Source organism: Arvicanthis niloticus, chromosome X (assembly GCF_011762505.2).
Source record: "Arvicanthis niloticus isolate mArvNil1 chromosome X, mArvNil1.pat.X, whole genome shotgun sequence".
NCBI lineage: Eukaryota > Metazoa > Chordata > Mammalia > Rodentia > Muridae > Arvicanthis > Arvicanthis niloticus.
In genome coordinates this window covers 14,118,281-14,133,919 of record NC_047679.1, presented here as the reverse complement: position 1 = coordinate 14,133,919, position 15,639 = coordinate 14,118,281, and positions in this window count along the sequence as shown.

Below are 15,639 nucleotides of genomic sequence, written 5' to 3'. Positions count from 1 at the left end.
AACCTCTGTTGATTGCATCCAGGTATGGTTTCTTGTGATTTTTGGGTGGCCGCAATGTCCTAAGACTTGAGGAAGGGTCTCCGGAGTTTGGAGCTCTTCAAAACAAAGCAAAACAAAACCAAATCAGGTGTTTAAATGAGATAAAACTGCTTTTTGATTAAGAGTTGAATTGCACTTTTTAAATGTAAAAAATTATATTAAATAGATTGTTTATGCCTTTGATTTTTATCAGAGCTCCCTTCCACTCCATGTATCCTGTGACTAGCAATTAGAATACATGTGAAGTTCTTAGAGGTTTTAGACAAGCAACTTTATTACTTTGTTTCTTTATATAAGGCACAAGGTATTGCTCAACAGTATTTCTTTTTTTAATGAATATTTTCTTTTTTTTCACTTCTTTTTTAATTCAATATTTTATTTATTTACATTTCAGATGTTATCCCCTTTCCCCACCCCCATTAATCTCCTATCCCATCCCTCCTCCTCCTCCTGTTTTCCATAAAACTGTTTAAATTACATGCAAGTATTAAGGTCAGTTCTAGGTTGAGGAACTAGCAATACAATGGATGCAAATAGTCAAGGAACAAGCAAGACAATAAACCCAGATAGTCAAAGAACACGCAATAAACAGACAATAAACAGAGTCCTGTGATCACTATTTCTAAGGGCTTATCAGGATGACCAAAATACCTGAGCCTACTTCCCTGTCCTAACCCAAAGTCATTTTCATGCTTAAAGCCTACATCTTTGTTCTAGCTTAAGATTTAGATTTCTGCCTGTAATTACTTCTTTGTTCTAGCCTAAGATTTAGATTCCTGCCTGAAATTACTTCTTTGTTCTAGCCTAATGTCAGATTCCTGCCTGCAGTCCATTTCCTTGTCCTTGGCCAATGTCAGATTCCTGCTAGGCAGCCCCAAAAGTATATTTCTAACATTCCTCTGCTTGGTCTTGTCTGTTGATGGTGCTTTCCACAGTGTTTTGTTTGGTTGTTTTGCCAGTGTATTTGTTTTGTTTTTTTAACTTTTTATTGATTCTTTGTGAATTTCACATCATGCACTCCAATCCAGTTTATCTCCTAATCATCATGATCACCCTTCACCGTTGCAACCTTCCCCCCCAAAACACACAGACATACAGACACACAAGCACACACAAGCGCGTGCGCACACACACACACACACACACAAACACACACACGATAAAATTAACCAAAGCATGGAAAATATCTTATCATAGAAGCTATAGTATGTCACCTTGTGTCCCACAATATACCTCTCTGTCCACATATCTGCACTTGCAAAGTTCATTTGAATGAGTCATTGGTCTGTCCATCCCTGGCTTTGTGATACCATCAATACTGGAACCTCACCAGGCCTCCTTCCAGTTATCTTGTTGCACAGCAGGACTGGCTCTTTCATACATCTCAACAGTTCAGAGATGGTAGAGATTTGGGGGTGGACCACATCAGGGTCCTTGTTCTGGGCCTGGGGGGCAGCACACCTGCTCTCCCTTATCACCCTTCCTTATCCAGGCCACCAGGCTTTCTTTTTTAATTTGATTGTTTAACTCTTTAATTTCCAGACTTTCTTTTTGGTCTTATTTTAGAGTCTCCATTTCCTTGCTGAATTTATCTTCCATGTTTTAAATTTGTTCTCCCACATTGCCAACCTTCATCATACACGTTGCTTACACTCTAGATGCTAAATTAATATCTTTACATCATTGACATGGTTTACTAGTCTCCCATGGATTCATTGCTCCTTTTTACAAAACAAGATCCCAGGGGACTGAAGAGATGCCTCAGCAGATAAGAGTACTTGTTGCTTTTACAGGGGACCTGAGTACCCACATGGTGGCACACAACCATCTGTAATTCCAGTTACAGGGCATTTGCTTCTCTCTTCTGATCTCAATGGACAGCAGGCATGCATGTGGTATACATATACACATGCAGACAAAACAATCATACACATAATATAAAACAAATGACTTTTAAAAAAAGAGTGAAAAATAAGATCCTGAAGTTTCTTCTTGTATTTAACTATGTCATCTTTAGTTTCTGACACCGAGGAACTGTGACCTTGTGGGGTCCTCAGAGTGGGTACTTTTTCCATTTGCTGTATGGGTTTGTTGTGTCTCACAAAAAAAAAAAAGCTGGGACAGATATGTCCTCTGGTTCTTATCCCCTCTTCTCATTCTTTTAATTTGTTTGTCTTACTTTATGTGTCTTCTTATGTTATCATTGTTTGAGTTTATAGTCTTCACTCCTATTTACGGGGGAACTTGACTCTAAGAACGGATTCATTAGTTTGACAGCAACCTTGACATTAATGTGCAGAAAATGATGCCTGTGAATGCCACTTATTTCAGCAGTGAAGTTCACAGACAGAGGCACTAAAGTACTTTGGGAGAGATGTAGTTTATAGGGTTTTTCTTTTTTGAAAACTAATGATACGAATATTGAAGAAGTAAAAAGAAAAGAGAATAGGGAAAGTTGAAAAGATGGAGGAAAGGATGAGTGGGACTGAAAGCAAGTGGGGTAAGGGTGTGAGAAACAAATGGTATAGAACAAGTGCAGGAAGAGGAAGCCGAATTACAATATGATGGCCTGGAAAGAGAAAGTTAAAACATGATAGACAATTGAAATATAAAAGTTGCTGGGCGGGGGTGGCACACGCCTTTAATCTCAGCACTTGGGAGGCAGAGGCAGGCAGATTTCTGAGTTCGAGGCCAGCCTGGTCTACAGAGTGAGTTCCAGGACAACCAGGGCTACACAGAGAAACCCTGTCTCGAAAAACAACAACTACAAAAGACACAAAACTTGGGCTGGAGAGATGGCTCAGCCTTTAAAGGCTAGGCTCATAACCAAAAATATTAAAAAGTTATAAATAAAAAATAAGCTGAAAAAGTACAGGCTGTAGATATGGATCAGGAGATAAAATGCTTGACATCCAAGTTTGCATCCCCAACACCAATGGAAAATGTCAGGCAGATGTGGTAGACTTCCTGTGATCCCAGCTCTTGACAGGCACAACAGGCTAGATGCAACAGACTAGCAAGCTGGCTAATGAAATCGGCAGAAGTTATCAAGCTTAGTGTTGAGCTATGATGCACTTGCCATGTGCATACACAAGACACCGACACCAACACACACAAACACACAAACACATGGACATACATGATTTTATACCATAAAACTATATAGCATGAGAAATCAGCTAAGCCTTGATAGAGTAATATTGGTTGACTTCAACACCCTGCCCTCTTCATCCAAACTAAAATTCAACAAGGACTTTGCAAAGTTAAAGTACAATATAGAACTAATGGGCTTAACAGATCCAGAATATTCCAGATAGTAAATACATACTCATCTAAGTAGGCCATGAATTCTCTAAAATAGAAAAGGAATGTTAAACTTCTTAGAATTAATGGCTTTACACTACTCCTGCAAGAACCATAGACTATCTAAAAAGATCTTTAGTGCCAGGCATGGGAAAGCCCTTTCCCTTTTGTGTTGTTGATTAGAGAAGTCAAGAAACTACCCCCTCCCCCAATGATAGGATATTGTTGTTGCCTTTAGTTGCCTCAGTGAACTTAAACTGTATTTCTGAAGACACTATACATGGACTTTTAAATGCTATGTAATCAGTACACAAATGAAAGATGAAATGGTTGTTAATATCATACAAGTGGACTTCATAGCAAACTATTAAATACATGGATATGTTTTTTTAATTAAAATTCTCAGTATTTATTTCTTAGCTGTACAAATTAATCAGTTGCCTCTGGAATTTCCACATATGCATCTACCATGCTTTATCTACTCTCTCTTCTCCTACCCTGTCCTGGCCTGGTTCCACTTCCTCCTAGTTTCATCCCCGGGCTCTAATAGTCCCTCTTCTACCATCAGGTCATCAATTTTAACAATCTATCAATTTTAACAATCATCACAAATATGACAGAACGCCCCTGATGCTAAGGTTTATTTTTATGGCTTTATTTCATTCAACTTGTCTTCCAATTCTGCTCATTTTCCTGAAAAGAATAAATTTCTTTTTTAAAATGGTCAAATAACTGTGTTTGTTTTATTATTACAGTCTAAATGTAATATTTTGGCAATCTTTCTTTAGACTCTGAAATTCTTTCTTTTACTTAGTCAAGACTATGGTTGAGGCATTCAACTGTCTTTTAAATCTGACTTATTGATTTCTTTATTTCCAGGATTTCCATTTTGTTAAGTTTTAGACTTTCTATGTCTTTTCTGAATTCCTCATTTGGGTCATGAATTATCTTCTTTAACTCACTCTATTGTTTATTTGTTTGTTTTATTTCTTGGATTTATTTAAAAACTGTTATTTTTCAAATTATTTGGTAGAATTTTATTGATGCCAATATTTGTGGTATCTGTTATTAGGTAATTATGAATCATGAGAGAACACATTATCCTTTTTTATATTTATTTTATTTCTGTGTTGTGAGCTGCACAATTGTTTTTGGTAAGGTTGTCTTTTGCAATACTGTATATTTAATCCTGTGTCTGATGCATGCTAGGCCACTGCTCCACTACTGGCCTCTATCCATGTGATTCGTACCTTCATTAGCATGACTATCTCATCCACTTCTTGGTGACAGCTTTCAGGTGAGGTATTCTACCAACATATCTTCACAGATCAACTTGTTGTGTAATACTTGCATTCTTCCAACTTCTACATTGTAATTTCCCAGTACAATCCTTAGTGTGATTTGTGTGTTTGGGCATAGAATATACCATCAACAACATCAGAGAGACCTACTATCCAGGTACATTTTATAATACTGGATTATTGAGAGGCTAGAGAGATGGCTCAGCGATTGAGTACTTCCTGCTCTTCCAAAGGACCCACGTTTAATCCTCAGTAGTACCTATGTCAGCCTGCTCATAACTGCCTATAAGTTCAGTTCCAGGGAATCCGACACTGTCTTCTGTGGGCATGACACACATACACATACAAGTACATTAATAATTCTTTGAAAAGGACTGGGATATTCTTCTCTGGTACCTTAGGGACATGCAATATAGGCAACAGTGTGTATAAAATGAATCCTCTGTGTCTAGGGGATTTCCACTGTCACTGCAACAGTAGGTCTGGCTATTAAAAGTGATACTGGTGGTAGTTACTTCATGCACATTGAAGGGTATGATGTGCTTGCCCTGTAATTGAAGACTGGCTCAGATCTGGGTGCTTTATAGGGAAATGTGAAGGATGGAATTGGTAGGACTCAGATATAGTCATATCAGTTCTATGAGACTTCATTAGGTAAGACTACAGGCAAGGTAGAAAGTCCACCTAGATGCAGTATCAGCATCCTTTTTCCTCCTTCCTGTATCTACTGTGGGGATATTTGTTCCGGGGTAGAACTGCTAATTGAGCCTCACTGGAAATGGGAACACAACAGGAAGCCTATTTTCTCCTATTTCTTTAGGTAGAAATATGTGCCCGGGTTCAAGTAGGACTGGGTTTTGAACAGAATTAGGTTTTATTTCTCTGAGCTAAACCAAAAGGTGAGTGTTGAACAGATGCAGCACAAGACACCTTGTGTTCAAACCTCAGTACTAGAAAAAAATGAAATAAAATCAGATGAGAAGAAAGAAAATAAATCTTAATGAAAAATGGAGAAAGAACAAAAATTGGATTTTTACAAGAAAAAGGTATATTAAAAATAAAAGCTAGAACAAGAAGTGGGGAGCAGTTAAACCTTCCTCCCTGTTAAGGTACTGACATTCCATGGAAGAGGGATCCTGCTATAGTGTGATTAGTCTCCTGGGGTTCTAAGGTTGAACTCTACCAGATATGGGGAGGGGGTGAGTTGCTCAAGGCTTCACTCCTTAAAATTCCTTTTCGTTCTCCTTGAACTGAGGGATGGAATGCAGGTTAGGCCAGGTATTTTTCATCAAACAAACAAGTTAAAGAAGAATGCTTATAGCCCACGAGATTGCTTTTGCAATCTGTAGAGCAGAGGTAAAGGGAGACCTTTGGTCACAAGATTTAGAAAGAATGTGAGTTGCTCTAGGTATTTATTTTGGAAGTTTTTCTTTCTTTCTAGGTAATCAGGGCATACCAACTGCCTAAGCACTTGGGAGACAGAGGGGGAAAATGAACCACTTTCTGTCCTTGGAGGAAAGAAATCTTATAGAAACCTAGTAATCTGCTGCTTTCTATCTGGAACCTTTAGACCTGGCTTGTGCATGCAAACCTACAAGTGACTGCTATCAAACCAAGGTAGAGGAGAGGGTGGGTTTGATGATCCACACCGTCTGGAAAGCACTTTCCTTCCAGAACAGTCAGCACTCCCATGACACAAAGCCCTCTGCAGCTCTGTGTCAAGTATACTATTCCACTTACTGTGCTGCTAGTTTTATGTCAACTTCATTCACGCTAGAGTCAGAGGGAATCCCAATTGAGAAAACGTCCTCACAAGGCTTGGCATGTGGTGAATTTTCTTTATGATTGATGTGGGAGGGCCCAGATCACTGTAGATAGTTCCAGCCCTAATCTGGAGGTCCTGGATGCTATAAGAAATCAGGCTAAGGGAACACTGCAGAAGAGGAGGTGGAAAGAATATAAGAGGTAGAGGGGATGAAGGACACCAAGAAAACATGATGGCACCCTTCTCTTCTTGAAATGTTAGATACCAGGTGATCCCAGCTATGTAGCTGAGGATGGTCTGTGTCTTAGTTAGGGTTTTACTACTGTGAACAGATACTAGGACCAAGGCAACTCTTATAAGTACAACATTTAACTGGGGCTGGCTTACAGGTTCAGAGGTTCAGTCCATCATTATCAAGGTGGAAACATGGCAACATCCAGGCAGGCATGGTGCAGGAGAAGCTGAGAATTCCAGATCTTTATCTGAACGCTGCTAGGAGAATATCGACTGCCAGGAAGCTAGGATGAAGGTATTAAAGCCCACACCAACAGTGACACACCTACTCCAACATGGCCATACTATCTAATAGTGACACTCCCAGGCCAACCATATTACAAACAATGACATTCCACTCCCTGACCCCCATAGGCTTGTTCAAACATATGAGTCTATGGGGGGGGGGCATAACTAAACATAGCCTAATGCAAAATACATTTAATTCAACTTCCAAAGCCCCCATAGTCTATAGCAGTTTCAACAATGTTAAAAGTCTAAAGTTCAAAGTCTCTTCTGAGATTCATCCAATCACTTAACTATAATCCCCAAAGCAAGACAAGAGACCAGCTGGGCAAACTCCAAACCCTGCATCTCCATGTCTGATGTCAAAGCAGTCTTCAGATCTCCAACTACTTTTTCATCTTTGAAAAACTTCTTTCTCCTGGACTGGTTCTACTCCCTGTTGGCAGCTTTCCTCAGCAGGTGCCTCAGAGCTCTGGCATCTGGAAAATCTTGGGGTCTCCAAGGCAGCTTCAGTGTTACATCTTCTTGTTTCAGTGTCTGGGATCCACACATGATCTTCTGGGCTCCTCCAAAGGGCTGATGACACTTCTCCAGCTCTGCCCTCTGTAACACTCTAGGCTCTGATTGATCCATTCCACTACTGCTGCTGTTCTTGGTGATCATCCCATGGCACTGGCATCTATGACACACTGGCATTTTCTGCTGCAACTAGGCTTTACCAGTAGCCTCTCATAGGCTCCCTGCATGGTGCCAAGTCTCAAATTCTTTGCATTATCCCTTCAGTCCTCAGCTGTCAACTGCCACTGAAGTTGCACTTTCCCCAATGTCCTTCCATGGCCTCTCACAGTGCCAAACCTCAGCTGCTCTTCATGACCCCTTCATGCCTTCAAAACCAGTAGCAGCTGGGTGACTCTTACACATTACCATGTACAGCTCAGCATGAGATTCAACCTTGGCTATCTCTGGAACACAGCTTCTTTGTGCTGTCAGAAAACATTTCCCAAAAGATTTTACCTCAGTGATGCTGGTCTCTTCTTAATCGCCATTAATTTCTTTGCTCCAGCCAACAGCACCAATTGTCCCAGTAGTTCTTTCTGTTCTGGATTCTAAAGCCAGAGCCACATGGCAGAAGCTGCCATGTTCTGCTGCTTGCTGGAGCTGGAACATGGCTCCCCTCCTTGTTCTATTACATTATCACAAGCTTTCTGTTTTCCAATTCCCTCACTGCCCAAGTTTGGCTGTTTCTTGGTACTTGTTCTGTAGATTGACCTTGAATTCAGAGATCTGCATGGCTCTGTCTCCTGGGATTAAATGCACGTACCACCAAACCTGGATTTAAGCATTTCTTTACCTAGAATTTGCTCTGTCCTAAACTGGCCTCGAGCTCAGAGATCTGCTTTTGTCTCCTGGGATCAAATGTGTGAAGCACCATGCCCTCCCCTAAATTTAGCTGGGTGGCATCTTGCCCAAAGTCACTACTCCCTTAATTCAATTTAGTATCCTTGAATACAGGATTCAGCTCCATTTTACTTCCTGATGCCCCTTTAATACTCAAACCATATATTTTATATTTTTCTTTCTAAGCTTGCTATGGTTATTCAAAACTTTCTTTCTGAGACTTAACCAGAGAACAAAGTTTATGATGGGCATTTCTGAGACTTCTTCTGTCAGTGCAATTAATCTGAGTCTCTAAACCTTAGCCTCATCCTGCCTCTTCAGATAAAGGCAGAAAGCAGCCATGTTCTACACCAAAATACTACAAAAACAGTCTCTAGGCCACATACTGAAGTTCTTCTTCACTGAAACATTTGGGCCAGGCCTGCACAATTTAAATCACTCACAGTAACAAAGTCTTCCATATTCCTACTAGGATGGCTCATTAATCCTCCCTTAAAACATTCTATGGCTTTCCAAATCCAAAGTCCCCAAATCCACATACTTCCAAACAAAAGCATGGTCAGGCCTATCACAGCAATACCCCAGTCCTCTGTTCCAACTTCTGTCTTAGTTAGGGTTTTACTGCTGTGAACAGACTCCATGACCAAGGCAACTCTTATAAAAAACACCATTTATCTGGGGCTGGCTCACAGGTTCAGAGGCTCAGTTCATTATCATCAAGGTGGAAACTTGGCAGCACCCAGGCAGGCATGGTGCAGGAGGACTGAGTGTTCTACATCTTCATCTGAAGGCTGCTATGAGGAGACTGGTTTCCAGGCAGCTAGGATGAGGGTCTTATAGTCCACACCCACAGTGATACACCTACTCCAGCAGACCCACACCTTCTAATAGTGCCACTCCCTGCATCAAGCATATACAAACCATGACAGTTTGGAACTCCAGATTCTCTAAACCCTATGTCTCATGTTCTCAAGTGCTAGGATTACCTGCATGCACTCTTTCTTTCTTTCTTTCTTTCTTTCTTTCTTTCTTTCTTTCTTTCTTTCTTCTATGGCTTTCCACTACTTACTCATGGCCACTCTCACATGCTTTTACAAGAGTGTTATTTGGTTCTCTTCAGTGGAGGTAGAGGAATACTATGCAGCACTTCTAGTTGGCAGTCTTTGTCCTGGCTAGGTTTTATTGTCAACTTGACATAACCTACAGCCACCCGGAAAAGAGAACCTCAACTGAAAATAATCAAAAGGCTGGCTTGTGTGTATGTCTTGGAGACATTTTCTTGATTACTAATTGAGGTGGGAGGACCAAGCTAGCTCATTGTGGGTGTCACATCCCTAAGCAGGTGGGTCTGTGCTAGTTGAGCATGAGAGAGTGTGAGAAGCCAGACAGTAAGCCAATGTGCAACATTCCTCCATAGTTTCCATCCTGACTCCTCTCAGCAACAGACTTTGACTTGGAAATGTAAGCCAAGGAAACTCTTTTCTTCCCAATTGCTTTTAGCCATGGCACAGAGATCAAGGTGGAATAGTGTTCTTGAAGGATAAACAAATATGCATTTATTTATTATTTAAAAAAATCTGTTTAAACATCCAGTAAAAGAATTGTGGACGGTTTAACCACATAAGAATGATGAAAATTAGAAGATAGTTATGTTTGACTTTAAAGATTTACATATTTATTTATATGAGTACATGTATATATCTGTACTACATGTGCCCACAGAAACTGGAAGAGAGCTTTGAATTCCTGGAACTGGAGTTGCAAACAGTGTACGTTAGGATTGAACTGTAGATCTCTGCAAGAGCAGGAAGCATTCCTAACATCTGAGCCATCTCCCCATATCTTATTGTTATCTTAAATATATACACATGTGTCAATAATGTACAACTATATGGGATAAGATAGTAACAAAAGTTTCATTTGACATTATACATAGACATATTAATATTATCCTCTTATTAATCAACAGCAAAGACAAAAATCGGTAAGAATGTATGAAGTCTAAAAAAAGGTTTTGGATTATAATAAACATTCACAAATTAGGAGATTTTGGGGGGTAAGGAAAATATTTAACATACCCAAGGTCCACATTTCCAAAAAAAAAGATTCCATATTATAAAAAATCTTCACAAATTAGGACCTAGCTCATAGTAGAGGAAATATTTAACATCTTCAAGGCCCAGAGTTTAATCTTTAGGACTGAAAGAACATCCTTACCACCTTAAAAGCAATTGCATGCAAAGTACATTTGACTTTTGTGGAATTAATATAAAAAAGGAGAAAGCAACAGGAAAGTTTCCAGAAATCCCATCTGACATAGAGGGCTCTTACATTCATCACTACCATGTCCGCAGAACACATAAACTATGACAGAACTGAAAATAATCAAATATAGATACACCAGAGAACTAAGACATCAAGGAAAGTGTTGTGTTTGAAACAGGGAGACAGGCAGATGAAGACAGACTGTCACAGTTTACTATGTGTCAATCTCACAAACAGAAACCTTCATTTGGAGTCAGTCCTCATAGGAGCCTTTTAAACTACAATGGATGAACTGCCATATACTCAATGAGTGAACCTACGAACTAAACTCTCTGCTGTCTCAAGCTGAAAGAGTCTCTCACACTTTCCAAAGTGTGACTGCTGAAAGCCACATGAGGGTGTCACTACTATGGGTATTTAGAAAAACATACATTGTCTCTGGCCAACAGCAAAAGTTAACATTTAAAAATTTTCCAAACTGTTATTTCAAAGTTCTACAAAATCTTGAATGACTTGATATAAAAGAAATGTCCTGTTCCAGTCTGTCTAGCTTTTAACAAAAATGAAGAGAAGTGCCTAATTAAAGTCACCTCCAATTCCTTGCATTACCTGAAGAGAGAGAAAATAAATACAAAGAACACCTGTGAAGGCTGTAGCCCATGGACACAAAAGCACAGAAGACTGGTAACTAGGATTATGGAACCCTTCCCATAGCTACACACGTCAGCACCATATCCACCAATAAAATTCTCATATAACAACATGCCAGAGGTAAGGAACTGTCAGAGCCTATGTAAGAGACACTGTATGAAGAGAAGTAAAACTGAATACCTCCCCAACACATGAAAACTATGCACATTTTATCCTCTTGCATCATAGAAGAGAAACAAGTACCTAGACCCTAAATTATCTCACTGTAAATTCCCCCCCTAACACAGACATACGGAATCAGTACCTACACAAAATTCATTGGCTCCAAGACAAGCTGAGAATCCAGATGAGAGACTCCTATGAATGAGAGATAGTGAAAACACTCACATTTATCCAGGTAAACAAAACAGGCATATATATTAAGTCCATCCTCTGCTGAGAGCATTAAAACTCAGGTAGAAAACCTAGAACTCCAGTTTCCTTGTGAGGACTGAAATATTTGTATCAAACAAAGGGGCCAACTTAGACATTCTCTGCTAGAGAGCTTGCCTTTCAAAATCACTGTGCTTAAAGACTAGTGAAGACAGTCTTTTGGACAATTTCCCTAAAACACAAAGAACAAGGGGGTCCTGAGGCATGAGGGTGCCTGCAGCAGCTGTAGTCCACCTTTAAATGAAGCCATGGACAGGACTTGGCTTGCATGCTTTTTCAGGAACGTTTCCACCAGCCACCTGTGGTAAAGATCTCTAAAAGCCAGTATCTTTCAGCTCCTGCTGAGCAGGTGGGAACTCTCCAAAGATGGTCAGAATTCTTTGTGCATTTTTGTATGCTTATCTCCAGGAATAATTACAGCCTACAGTCTCTGTAAGGGGTTAAAAATGAAGGTGTCAGATGCCACAAGCAAGAAGTAAGCAATCCCGATGTCCTGTGAGCTGGCTTGTTCCTAAGATAAATTCCAACAGTCTCCTCTTAGAGGGAGGCATAGGGATCTCTTTGTGGCTGAAAGGAAAAGGAGGACCCCCCCCCCCCCGTAACACCTTAACAGAAAAACCTCCTTTTGTAAGGAAGTGTTTGAACTGGAGAATAGATACCCTCTGCATATTCTTCCCTGGCTTGGTACAATGCTATTTCTAGTTTAAAAAAGATTATCGGCCAGGAGGAGGAGGAGGAGGAGGAGGAGGAGGAGGAGGAGGAGGAGCACTTCCCATACCCTATACTTATCATCTCTGAAGGTCAATAATATCTCATAGAAAATAAAAGCTACATGAACCTCTCAGTGCCTGCTTCTGTGACTTACAGACCAGAAGTGCCCTTACTAGGAAGATGGGAGCCTTTTGCTTACTGAAAAAAGAAGAGTTAACTTCCTGCCCCAAATGTCCCCAAAGTCTCATTGTCTGTCTCTCCCAGAGCTCTCTCAGTCCATCTTCCTCCAACTGATCCCTCTTGTTCCCATCCCCACTTGCTCCCTGTCTGCTCATAATGTGTATTCTCCTTCCCCTTTCCAGGGAGATTCATGAGCCCTCCTTGTCACTTAGCCTCTCTGGGTTGTGGATTGTAGCAAGATTATCCTTTACTTTATATCTAATATTCACTTATAAGTAAGTACATGCTACATTTGTCTTTCTGGATCTGGGTTACCTTACAATGATCTTTTTTCAAGTTCCATCCATTTGCAGAAAATTTCATATTATTATTATTATTATTATTATTATTATTATTATTATTATTATTATTATTATTATTTAGCAGCTGAGAAACCTACTGCAGCAGAAACTCCCTGGAATCTAAGAGGGTGTGATGGCTGTTCCCAGTTGTCAACTTGACTTTATCTGGAATGAAATACAATCCAGAAATGGAGGGTACACCTGTAATCCAGATCTTAAGGCATAGTGGCCATGAAAATCTTAGGCCCAGGCAAGGTGGTACAAGTTTTTAATCCCAGGAGACAAAGGCAGGCAGATCTCTGAGTTCAAGGCCAGCCTGGAATAGAACATGTTCCAAGTGAAGAACAGCTTAGGTGTAGGCATGGTGGTACATACCTTTAATCTAGGCCATACCTTCTGCTAGAGGCTTACATAAAGACAATGGAAGAAAGGCTTCATTCTTCTCTGCCTTCTTTCACTTACTTGCCAGGGCATATGTTGGAACCCACTTCTTCAGGATTCCAGCTTATACAGAAGACCAGCTGAAATACCTAGCCTCGTGGGACTGAGGAACTACCAGCTTCTTGGACTTCCTATTCACAGCTGCCCATTGTTGGATCAGTTGGACTGCAGACTGTAAGTCATTCCAATAATTTCCCTTAAAATATAGAGGCATTCCATAAGCTCTGTGACTCTAGGGAACCCTGACTAATACAGAAGGTGACCATCCAAGAAATGGGGGATGTGGAATCTGAACCAGCCATCTTTTGTAACCAGACAAGGCTTCCAATGGTGGGGATGAGACATCAACCCAGCCACAAAACCTTCAACTTACAATTTGCTTTGCCTGCAAAATGTGCTGGGGTAAAGGTAGCACAGAACTTGTGGGAGTGGCCAACCACTGACTGGTTCAAATTTTAGGCCAGCCACAGGAAGGAGTCCACATCTGGAACTGCCTGGATGGAAAAAACCAGCAAATGGATATCTCAGAGATCTAAGATAGAATCAAATACAAGTGGCAAAAAATTAAATAAATAATAAAATAAAAATAAGAATACATCAATGAAATGATTCCTAATGATATTCTGCTACACTCATAGACTGGAGCCTAGCTCAATAGTTGGCGTTGTCTAGGACTCCTTTTCCTGCTCTTGGGACTCCTTTTCTCCTATTGGGTTGCCTGTTCCAGCCTTGATATGAGAGGATGTGCCTAGTTTTATTGTATCTTGTTATGCCATGTTTGGCTGATATCCCTGGGAGGCTTACTCTTTTCTGAAGGTAAATGTAGGAGGAAATGACTCTAGGGAAAGAGGAGAGGGGGCACTGGGAGGAGTAATTGGAAGGGAAACTGTGGTAGATATATAATGAATGAGAGAAGAATAAATAAATGAACAGACAGACAGACAAACAAATAAATATAGAGAGCAAGTGAAAACTGGTCCTTGGTCTTTTTCCCTTGCAGCTTTTAATGTTCTTTGTTCTGTATGTTTAGTGTTTTGATTGTTATGTGCTGAGGAGACTTTCTCTTCTGATTTAGTCTATTTCGTGTTCCTTATGCTTCTTATATCTTGGTAGGTATTTCCTTCTTTATGTTAGGAAAATTTTCCTTCATGATTTTTAAAAAATATGTTCTGTGCCTTTGACCTGGTTTTCTCTTCTTCCCTGCATTCCTACTATTCTTGGAATAGTATTCTTGGAATAGTATTCTTGGAATAGTTTTCTTCATAGTGTCCTAGGTTTCCTGGATGTTGTGTGCCAGCAGTTTTTTTTTTTTTTTTTTTTTTTTTTTTTTTTTTTTAGATTTAATACTTTTTTTACCAAGGAATTTATTTATTTTATTGTATCTTCAATATCTGAGATTCTTTCTTCCATCTTTTGTATTCTGGTTTTTTTCTTTTTCAAGACAGGGTTTGTCTGGGTAGTCCTGGCTGTCCTGGAACTCATTCTGTAGACCAGGCTGGCCTCAAACTCAGAAATCTGCCTGCTTCTGCCTCCCAAGTGCTTTGATTAAAGGCGTGAGCCACCACTGCCTGCATCATCTCTTGTATTCTGTTGGTGAAGCTTTGTCTCTGTGGTTCCTACTTGAGTGCCTAAATTTTACTCAGTTTTTTTTTTTTTTCAATTTTCCACTTTATCATCTTGAACAGTTTTCTTCATTTCTTTCCACTGTGTGTGTGTGTTTCCTGGATTTCTTTAAAGGATTTAATTGTTTTCTCTTTAAGGGCCTCTATAATATGCACAAAGGCTATTCTAAGGTTGTTTTCTTATGCTTCAGCTATGTTGAAATATTCAGGGCCTGCTGTGGTAGGATAACTGGATTTAATGCTAGCCAGGACATTGTCCTGGCTGTTACTGTGTTTTACTGTTGATGTCTAGGCATCTGGGATTAGAAAGATTGTAATTCTAGGTGTTGATATCTGGTCTTGTCTTTGTTGGGTGGATGTTTTATTCCTTGATTTCTGTTTCCTCTCTGGTTCTTAAGAAATTATGTCTGTGTGTTGCCTATAGGAAAATCTTCTGGGGTCCTGGATAGGTGTGGGCACTGAGGGTTTCTATGTAAAATGTGTTTCTGGGTATTGGGACCTGACACTTAGGAATGAGGATGGGCTGGTAGCAGTAGATAGTTTCACAAGAGGGGGGAAACAGGGTATTCCACCAGGATCTACTTAGTCCCCTGGGAATAGGGGCAGAGTGCAAGAAGAGGCCACAGCAGGAGGTCTGACTAGAGTGAGGGCTAAGACTAGGGAATTAGATT